This window comes from Crocuta crocuta, unplaced genomic scaffold (assembly GCF_008692635.1).
Source record: "Crocuta crocuta isolate KB4526 unplaced genomic scaffold, BGI_CrCroc_1.0 scaffold230, whole genome shotgun sequence".
NCBI lineage: Eukaryota > Metazoa > Chordata > Mammalia > Carnivora > Hyaenidae > Crocuta > Crocuta crocuta.
In genome coordinates, this window is record NW_027527393.1 from 2,162,978 (window position 1) to 2,174,052 (window position 11,075).

An 11,075-nucleotide genomic window follows, 5' to 3' on the forward strand; every position below is an offset into this window, starting at 1 on the left:
GGCATTGAGAGTACCTCAGAGGCCTGGTATCCCCAAGACTAACACATTTAGTGGGCACAAAAGATTGTATGTACGTATTAAGTTAGTGAGAAGAAGGGTTGGAATTGTTGGAATTAATATTTCACGTCCACGATGCCTGAATTTTAAATTTTGCTCCATTTATATATTCCAGAAAAGTTTTATTTATTTTTTTCATTCATTTGTTCATTCATTCGTTTATTCATTCCTTGGCCCTTGCCTACTTACCCGTTTTATTATTCCACAGTAAAGTTGAAGTACTTTTCCTCACTGAAGTTTTATGCCAGCACAGTACTTTATTTCTTTAAGAGGGAACAAAACAGAGCAAAACAAAGCAAAGCAAGGCTAAGAGGCTTAACAAAACAAGCAGTGGTGAAACTTTCTTCCTCAGCTCCTTATTTGAAAGCTTGTTTTTTTCTTGGAAAGCTTAAGCGTGCAATAGACCAGCTTTCCTTCACTGATGGTGAATGAGTTCTTCCAGCAGTTTTCAGTCTGTTACGTTTCTGCCAGTATTTTGCACAGTCTGGAGTGCCCTTTGATCCCGTGTCTGATTGTCCTCGGCTTATTCATCTTTCAAAACCCTTGGCTGTTCAGGTGCCAGCTCTTTTTGGGAAGCCTTACCTCACCTTCCGGGTCACTGCTTATATACTTTCAAAATACTTCTGCGTGTCTTGCATGCACTGAAGTTCCTTATGTGTCTGTCTGTTTTGCCAGATTGTATGGGCAATGTCTTGTAGTCCTTGTGCTTGATAGTTTTATGCTGAGTCCCTTTCCAGTAATAGCGTTTAATAACATTGGCTCAAGTGAACCGAACAGGATTCCACACAGTGTGGTTCCTCTGTGTTTTGTGGCTAATCCATGCTGGTGTCTAGACTGAAAGTGTGTACTGTGCCCAACCGAAAAATGCAAAGGGAAACTTAAACAGAATGGAATGTTACACAAACAGTAACTTAGCCAAGATGGTTGAGATTATCCAAACGCCTGCAAGAGACCGATGTCTCTTTTATGCTTTATCCACAAACAGATACTTAAAACGGGAGGAATGTCTGCTCTCATGCGGTAGTTTCTATGACATCATGGGCAAACAGATACTGGTGCCATCCATGTGCAGATCCCTGGGGTGGGATTCAGACAGTCTCCAAATATGGGCTCTGCTCCAAGGAAGCCACTGTGAGAGCAGATGTGTATACAGGAACAATACAAGGTAGCATATAATGAGATGTAAACAGAGTAACAGTACCAGGTAGCACTTAGAGGCTGAATACAAATGCCAATAGGTTTAGAAGGTCAAGGTGTGTAGTCTGTGTGGGTTGCATTGTGGTTTGATTTCCTTAAGGTGGGCCTTTTCCCCAAAGCAGATTTATTTTTAATCTCCGTAAGTCAGTTGTAGGAAATCAACATGTTGATCTCTAATGGAGAAGAGAAGGAATGGGGAGTAGAAGGGTGGCAGGGTGAGTGCAGTGTCATTATAGTACACAAACACAAGAAACTTATCTCAAGTGACACAGTATCTGAAACTTGTTTGCAGTAATTATGGATGTATGTATGTCCCTGATTTTCTTCCAAAGTATTGGACAGACCTTTCAGTAAAGAAAAAAAAAAACATACTTTATTTAAAATATTAAACAGGATAAGTGAGTCCTACGGGCCAGGCATGCTTCCACCCCAGGGCTTTTGCATTTGGTGTTCCTTGTGCCTAGAATAGCTCCCTAGATACCATTCCCTTTTCATGCTTACTCCCCTCACTCCTCTCTTTCAGATCTGTAGGCAAATGTCATCCAAATGGCCTTCACTGACCACTCTTTTTCAAGTTTGGCCTCACCCTACTCTCATACTTACGTAATTTGTTTCCATGAAGACAGGATTTGTCATGTGATTTGTTCACTGTTATGTCTTTAGCACCTAGAATGCTGTTGGACATATGCCAGATGGTCAGCTAATAGTTACCAAATTTTTGAAGAGCTGAGTGACCAAGACAGGATGAGATTACCCCCAGTAACCATAGTCAGAAGGTGATATTTTACTTGTGTACTGAATTCTACCCTGAGCTTCTTCATGTTTAAGACAAAAGACAGTTTTAAAGTAGACAAAAATAATAAGTTTACTAAGTTTTCTATGAAAGTTAGATTTAAAGATTCTTTAAATGAACTTTTAGCTTATATGAAAATGGCATTTTTCCCCAGTTGGATAAAAATATAGGCTTGTGGTTGTAATATTTCTGGTCTGTGTTAATTCTAAGGTCACTTCTACTCAAAAGGTCTATGTTTTCATGTCACGTAACCTCTCCATTCCTTAATTTCCTCATCAGTGAAATAGACTTGCAGACCATGACCTGTAATGACATGCCAGTTCTGAAGCAAAACAAAATCAAACTGCAGAGTTATTTTGTTGCCTTACTGAGCTAGATCAAAAGGGCACACTGAGTGCTTTCTTTCTCATTTTATAAACTCTCATGGGTTTGACAGATTAAAATCTGTTAAACCCGAATTTGCAGGGCTCTTAAGACCGTTTAAAATAAAATGATGCATTTGAAATAAAAAGTTACTAGTGATATTTTTTTACTAGTTTTTGAGTTTGTGTCAAATAGTGCATTATTTGACATCATTTAAGAGAATAAAGGTGATTTTCTATGAAGGATTTTATACATGCATTAAAAATACATACTGAATGTGAGTTGGAATATTGCCTGGTTAAATTAATGTTCTTCTAAAAGGAGAGGCTGAGTTCTTTGAAGGAAGGTATGAGCTTGGAAGGTGGGGACACGGAGTTTTAGATGGTAAGTCGTAAGTCTTATTTCCATTTAGTGCCCTGGACTGAATATGTAACAAAGGCGGATGACTAGATGTGGTCATTATTTCAGTACAGAGAAAGCAAATTAGGTCATGACTTAAATACCTACACACTGTGCTTTCAAAATAATAGTTTTATGTCTCGAAACATAATTCTTCTCCAGTCATCACCATGACTGGGCTGCAGGGAGCCCCTCTTAAGTGGAATGACTTTACAGTTCAGTGTGTACCATCCAGTTTTCAATTGCCATTGTGAAAGGTGGAGCTGATAAATTATAATCTTTGCCACTACATAGGTGTTGACTTGGAGGCTCTAGAGTACCATGACACACATAGTGGAAGTTACACTGGTGTATATTGCATGGATCCATAAGTCGTTGATGCATACATTTTAGAAGCATTTCCTGGTGACCTGTGTATGCATGTCTGACTACGGCTAAGGTGCACAGTTTGGGGATGTCTATAAGTCTCTGCAGGTCACAGAGGCGTTGTAAATGTTAACTTCCGCAGCTGATCTGGCATCTACCACATCTTCCTAGGAGGAAAGATTGTTGCTTCTTTTGTTTCAGAGAACGATTATTGCACTTATTTCAGAAATCCTCCATTGATATCTTTCCTTTATGATTTTGGTTTCAGACAGTAAAATCTGTTATAATATGAAGTATTACTATTTAGCCCTTTAGATAAAGAGAGAATTGGGTGTGCTAGGCACTGTCTAAAGGTAACAGCTGCTGTGGCTTTCATCACTCTGCTTCAAAGAGCTCCCAACTGGCAGGTGCATGTGAGTTGGAATGTACACACCTGTCAGATGAGTATTAATAGAGACAAGCAACACATTGCTTCTACAGATTGTGAACAAAACAGCTGTTAGATGGTGATGTCTTAAAATGACAGTCTACTATAGCCACCCTAGAATCAGTGACCTAAGGGTGACATCTTATGCATCCTATTATTAAACTCTGAGTCATGCAGACTTGTATGGGTACAAGTGTAACCTACTTTTTTCCCTTTAAATCTTAAGCCGACCTGTGTATTTTTAGAAGCTAATGTATTCAATGTGGAGTTTGAATGCAGCCGTCTTCACACAGGTGAATTTACAGATCATTCCAGGTGTGATTTTGATAGTCCTTAAAATGTGAAGAATAATGAGACTGAAATCTGTTTCATCTCTCTACAAGTTGGAAAAGTGAGAGTAAGGCATATGTAAACGTATTCTTTGGTGCACAGAATTTGTGTGTGTGTGCTCACAGGTGTATTTGAAGGGTGTGATAACATTTGCTTTCTCACCTTTCTGACTCATGCCCTTATTTCTTTCTTCTGCCTCTTTAATAATATGCCTCGAATTATTTCTTCATAATTCTTTCATAATTTCTTTTTTCTTTTACCTTTCAAAATCTGATTTTACCTGGTATTTGATTACTGCAGAGGAATCCCCTCTTGAGGGCTGAGCTGTGCACCAGCAGAACCTGGCCTGTGTGTTGCCTGGGTGTTTCCCTTCCCATCTCTTCAGGCTGTCTGGAGATGAGGCCATGAAGAAAACCCCGGCATTGTCCTCCACTGCCTAAGAGATATCAAATAACATGACAAGTAGTACTACTTACCCAAGGCGTCAATTGTAACCTTTAGAGTGGTGATTTTTTTTTCCTTCTAGAGTAAAGCTCAGCTTTCATACTGGAAGGTTCTTCCTTACTCCTTTTTTAAAAAAAAATGTTTATTTATTTTTGAGAAAAAGGGAGATAGACTGTGAGCAGGGGAGGGCAGAGAGAGGGGGAGGCACAGAATCTGACGCAGGCTCCAGGCTCTGAGCTGTCCGTACAGAGCCCAATGTGGGACCTGAACTCATGAACCATGAGATCATGACCAGAGCCAAAGTCAGATGCTTAACTGACTGAGCCACCCAGGCACCCCTGCCTTTTCCTACTCCTGATGTGTGAGAGAGAAAAAGAAGAGCCTTAGAATTTAAGCTCCTAGCTTTTTGTTAAGAGATTGTAATGGCACTGTAGATAGACACCTGAGTGGTAGTTTCTCATTTCTAATAAGTGAATTAACGTATTCATTTATTAGTGTACCATTTACGCATTTAACAAACATCTGTTTGGGTACCTGTATGTCAAGTACCATGAGATACTCTATAAATGTATTAAGTTCCCTCAGGGAAACTAGAGTCTTTTACACAGTGTTTTTTCTCAGCTTTATCTGGGATACAAATAAGCTTTTAAGTTGTCAGTCAACTGTGGTCTTTGTTTTCCCTTCTTACTTTTTGGGAGGATTTTATTTTATCTTCAGTTTTATTTTATCTTATAATTTTACTGTTTTTATTTTCGAGAGAGAGCATGAATGGGAGTGAGGGACAGAGAGAGACAGAGGGAGAATCCCAAGAAGGCTCCATGCTCAGAGCAGAGCCGACACAGGGCTCGATCCCATGACCCTGCTATCATGACGTGAACCGAAATCAAGAGTCCATGCTCAACTGACTGAGCCACCTAGGTGCCCCTTGGAAGGATTTTATTAAACCTCTTCTGGAGCATCAGCTTACCATTTAGTAAACACATTACAATTCCTCCTATTATGTTTAATCCAGAGTAATAAATTCATCCATTATTTATTTCTTAACGCACATATTTCTCAGAGTTCTAATTATTGGAAATAGAATATTATTAAATATCTTACTCCTTTCAAAATTTTATTACCTTTACTTAAAAGAAAATATGCTTTTGCTAAGTTTGTTTTGGATTATTCTTTATGTTATGGCAAATATTTAAAGTTATAATATTTTAAAAATCTGCTTATTTTGTTCAAATTCACTTTGTCAGAAGAGTTTCATATGATAAACTACATGAACCTTCCCAAACCAAATTATGTCTTAAAATAAACATTCAATGCCTATAGGAAAATAATTTTGGAGGTATGCCATGCTCTTCCAACTTTCTCAGTACTATTTGCCCCATTGATTTTGGGGTAAATTACACTTGCATTGTTAAGTTTCCACAAATAATAACAACCATTTATTGAACATCTATATTTTAAGTACTTTTTACATATTTTATTATTTAATTTTAATTTACTTATATATTAAATACCTATTATGTGCCAGGCACTATTGTAGCTGTTGGGAGTCAGAGAACTAAAACAGATAAAANATAAGAAGGACTATGGTGATAATAGAAGGAGGTGGTTCTTCGTATATGTACAATTGAGGGGGGTAATTGTCAAGGAGGGTTTTACAAGGTGATTATTGAGTAGAGATCTTCATGACAGCAGTAAGGGAATAAACCATGAGGATATTTAAGGAAATAATAGAGACCAGCACTTGGTTGGGGTGTTCCAGGACTGGGAAAAGGGATCCAGGTGGCTGAAGCCTAAGGAATGAGATGGGGAGTGATAAGACATAACATTCTGATAAGGAATGGGAAGGCTGGCCAAAGAGGGCTTTAGGACCATAGAGAATTTGCATTTCCTCTGAGTGAGATAGGAAGCTGTAAGAAGATTTTGAGATAACCAGATACAACTTAACCTTTAAAAGAGATTTACTGTGGCTCTTTGTGGAGAATGTTATACTATAGGAATCAAGAATGCAAGTTCAAAGATCAGAAGACTCTGACAGTGATCCAGAGGAGAGATGGTATAGTGTAGACTAGAGTGATAAAGGTGAATGTGGCTTAAGCTGGTTGAATTTTGAATATATTGTGAAAATAGAGCTGACAGCATTTGCTGATGATTGAGTGTGGGATGAGAGAAAAAGAACCAAGCATGACTCAGGTTTTGAGCCCAAGTAATTAGAAGAATGGGGTTGCCATTTAATAAGATAAGGAATAGTGTGGGAGGACTAGGTTTAGGAGAATCGGGAGTTCGTGCTAAGTTTGAAAAGCTGTTTAGACATTCATGAAAGGGTGTTGAGTAGGCAGTTGGCGTCTGGCATCCAGAAGAGAGATCTGAACAAAAGATGTACATTTGAACATTCTGGACGTGTAGATGATATTTAAAGCCACGAGACTAGATGAGGCCCCTTGAGGAGTGATAGTAGGTAGAGGAGGGCTGGGTCCAGGCACATCAGTGTCTACTAATATGAATATGGGACCTGGGACAGGAAGGATCTAAAATGGAGTGGGCCAGTTAGGCAAGAAGAGAACCAAGGTAGAATGGTTTCCCAGAAGCAAACCAATATGGTGCTTTATATTTTTTAATTTTTAAAATATTTATTTATTTTTGAGAGAGAGAGAGAGACAGAGCGTGAGTGGGGTAGGAGCAGAGAGAGGAAGACATAGAATCTGAAGCAGGCTTCAAGCTCTGAGCTGTCAGCACAAAGCCCAACACAGGGCTCGAACTGATGAGCTGTAAGATCATGACCTGCACTGAAGTTGGACGCTTAACCACCCAGGTACCTAGTGTTTTAAAAAGGAAGGAATAATCATCTTGTTTAATTCTTCTGATAGTTTCAGCAGGATGAGGGTTGAAATTGACCATCGATTTTCTAACAAGGAGGTTTTTTTGTAACCGTGACTAGTACTGTTTTCATTGGCGCTGGTGAGGTTCGCTCTCTGATCAGAGTGGTTTTGAGAAAATAGGAACAGTTCCATTTCTGTGCTTCAGGCAGCAGAATGTTATATGATGAATCTCAAGGCTAGAGAGATATAATAACTCGCCTTAAATCACATAGCTGAGAAATGGCAGAAGTGGGATTTAAGTTCAGGTCCATTTGGCTCTAAAACCCATAGTATTTTTACATTGTTTACATTTATTATCTTATTTGTAAGCTAAATATATTTGTTTTATTTTTCCTTTAAATTTATATCTGTACTGTACGAAATCACAAGTCTTCCAGTCCAAGAAGGAGAAGAAACTTAATTTCATGTCTGAGAAAGTGGAGGACACTTGCTCAGGTCCAGAGATAGATTTCTACCAAGGCTTATCTTCATGTAAGAAAATCAAGAGAAATTGAGTTCAGAAAAGCTATAATTTGACTTACTGTCACATTTTAATGGCAATGTATTCACCTGTTTCCTTCCTAACTCTTTGGCCATTCCTTTTGTCTACCATTTGTGCTTTCTCTTTTATTACCATCTCTTAATGTTGATATCTGCCTGGTCCATATCTAACCCCCCTCTGTTTTCACTGTATGGTATTAGTATTATGTATTAGTGGGACCAGCTCATCTACTCCTACGGTTTCAGGCAACACCTATGTGCTCTTGGCTTCCAAATCTCTTTCTCTAGCCTGGATCACTCCTCTCACTTTCAGCACCACATGCCCATCTCTTTCCTGTACATTTCCACCTGTATGTCCCACTCATAGCCACCTTAGACTTCTTCTGACTAAATCTCCCTTTTCTCATCATCCTTCCTACACTCCGGAAGTCTTGCTCCTCCTTTGGGGTTCCCCATTTCCATCAGTTGTACCCAGGTCAGAAACTTGGGAGTCATCACTGTGTTCTTGCTCTCCCTCACCTCTTACAACTAATTAATTACCAAGTCCTCTGAATTCTACCTCCTAAAAATGTTGTTATCCTTTCCCCTATGGTTCTCTATGTCTCCTTACATTTCTCTGCTGAGGGCTCTCCCATTTCAGTCCTGGATTCTAACAACAGCATCTCACTTGACCCCAGTGCTCCAGTCTTAACTGTTTCTAATGTGCTCTCCACACTATAACTAGAGGGTTTTTATAAGATGGTCACCTGGCCTTGGGCACTCCCTTTCTTAGCCTTTCAGTGTCTGCCTCTTGCTTTTAGAATAGAATGTAAACGAAGTTTACGTGTGATCTAACTTCTATTAACCACTCACCCCTAAGCCTACACACGTATTGAACTTCTTTTGTTCCTTGAACACTCTGTGACTCTCAACTATGAACCTTTACTTTTAGTAACATGAGGTTCTGTCTTAGAACCGAATCCTTCAATTTTTTCCACTTTTTTCCTTCCCCCTTTTCTGTTGGCCTTTCACACTAACTGATTCTTCTAGTCTCAACTTAGACATCTATTCCTTTGGGAATTTTCTGGACTCTCTATACCTGGATTTACTTACAATAAGATTCTTACTTCACTGTATTTAAATTGCCCATTTCCTGGGGCACCTGAGTGGCTCAGTTGTTCAACTCTTGACTTCGGCTCAGGTCATGATCTCATGGTTCATGAGTTCAAGCCTGGCATTGGGTTCTATGCTGACAGTGCAGAGCCTGCTTGGGATTCTCTCTTTCTCTCTCTCTCTCTCTCAAAATAAATAAATAAACTTTAAAAAAAAAAAACAAACCCTAGTTCTCATCTTTAGATGGACTTAAACTTTAAAACCTGTAAAAATTGCTCATTTCCTACTCTTTGCTTCCATTGGACTATAAAGCTTGATCCATGTAGAGACCATTTTCTTGCTGATTAATTTCTTAGTTTTTGTCATGTGGGAAGCATAAAATGAATATTGGTGGAGTGGACTTATTTATTTACTCCAAGAATGATTATTATTACACTAGAGGCTGGTGTTGTCAATCCATGAAGTACTGCAGTAGATAGCTAAAACAATTTTTTAAAATGAAAATTTCAACATTTCATTATCTTGCTTAAAAACCTGTGAGATCTTCCCATTGCTGTCCATAAAAACCCAAGTTCATGACGCCGCTGCTAGGGCTTGGCCTCTGCTCTGCTCCTCAGTGCCTTTCCCCTTCCAGTTCTCCTCTTTCCTTCCCTTGGTGAGTGGATTTCTCCTCATCCTCGGAGCTTGGCCTTCATCAAGTCTCCAGACTGAACCAGTCTGCTCTTAGTGTTTTAAAAGTCCTTTTCCCTCTGCTGCCATTCTGTTTTTATCCCTCTTTGGAATTATATGTGGAAGTGATGATTTGAAGTTTCATTAATTTTCTGCCCCCACTATTCTTGAAGCTGCTTTTATAACTAGCACTTAGCACAGAGCCCAGAATAGAGTAGGTGCTCAATAAATATTTCTTAAAAGATTCAGTGAATGATTGAAAGTAAATTATAATATGTTAGGTTGGCAGAAAAATAAGGTAAATATTTGAACCTGAATTTTTGATTCAGGTTTGATATCTTATTCCACGGTGTATTTAAACTTTGAGTGCAGTGGAATGCTATGGCCTGACTCTCTATCCTGACTTCACATCTATCACAAAGGTACTTCTTTAATTATAAAACCTATTGCAGTTACTTTGCTTTCTTAATAACAAATTCCTCCTGAACCTAGGGGCTTAAGACAGCCAGTTTATTTTGATTATGACATGTGGGTCAGAAATTTGGGAAGGGCTCAGCTGGTCAGTTTACACTTGGGGTTTCTCATGTGGTTCACATGAGTTGTAGTTTCCGTTCACTCACGTGGCAGGCAGCTGACGCTGGCCGTTGTCAGGGAGCTCAGCTGGGACTGGGTGCCAGGAGTGTCTCCACGTGGCTTTGCCAGCATGGGAGTCTCAGGGCAGCAGGCTTCTTATGTGGAGGCTGGCATCCCTTGAAGCCAGTCTCAAATGAGCCAGGTGTAAGCTACATGATCTTTTCTGCATTAACTCTGTAAGTCACTCTGTGTCACTTGGTAAGGCAGTCACAAGCCTGCCCAGATTCAAAAGGCAAGGACATAGACCCCTTGTTTCTCTTGTGCAAGTGTCAAAGTATTTGGGACCGTGTTTGTAAGCCACCACACTGCTTCAGATGAAAATTTTAAAAAATGTTAATTTAGGTAGTAAATCTTTTAACCCTGAATTTTAATGTGTTTAACTTCATGTCTTATCAGTCATTTCATTAAATATTTCCAATTCATATCATTATACTGATTAATACATTTTGGTGTTGTGTTTTCATGTTTTATTCTTGTATATATTATATAATTATTATTATAATTTGATAATAAAACTTTACTTAGTTTTAAGCAAAGCTTTCATAGAAGCCACTCTCTTTTAAAATTAAATATTTTCNATCTAAGAAGTTAAGTATCTTTCTGAGTAAAAATAGTTAATATAACATTTTTTATAGATCAGGCATGCCCTATACAGAAATAATGTAAATTCTAATGAAATTAGAACCTTAGAATTAACCACTGTAGTTAATCTTTGTTAAATTGACCCACTGTTGGATATTTATTATTTATGGTATTCTAGTTTAGGTAATTTTATCATTTGATTAATGTCCTCTAAATTTCCAGTAACATATGTATATATTTTCTCCAAAACCTCTTCTAGATTAAGGATATGTGTCCCCTGAAAGAGAGGAGTTTTATAGCTTTTATGATTTGGAAGAGCATGTGACTCTTGATCTCAGGGTCACGAGTTCAAGCCCCATGTTGGATG

General features: G+C 38.6%; 1 protein-coding gene across 1 annotated transcript in view; it reads left to right on the forward strand.

Moving 5' to 3' along the window:
- RNF217 (ring finger protein 217) overlaps nt 1-11,075 on the forward strand; it is a 196,853-nt gene that overhangs the window by 57,408 nt on the left and 128,370 nt on the right. The window lies entirely within an intron of this gene.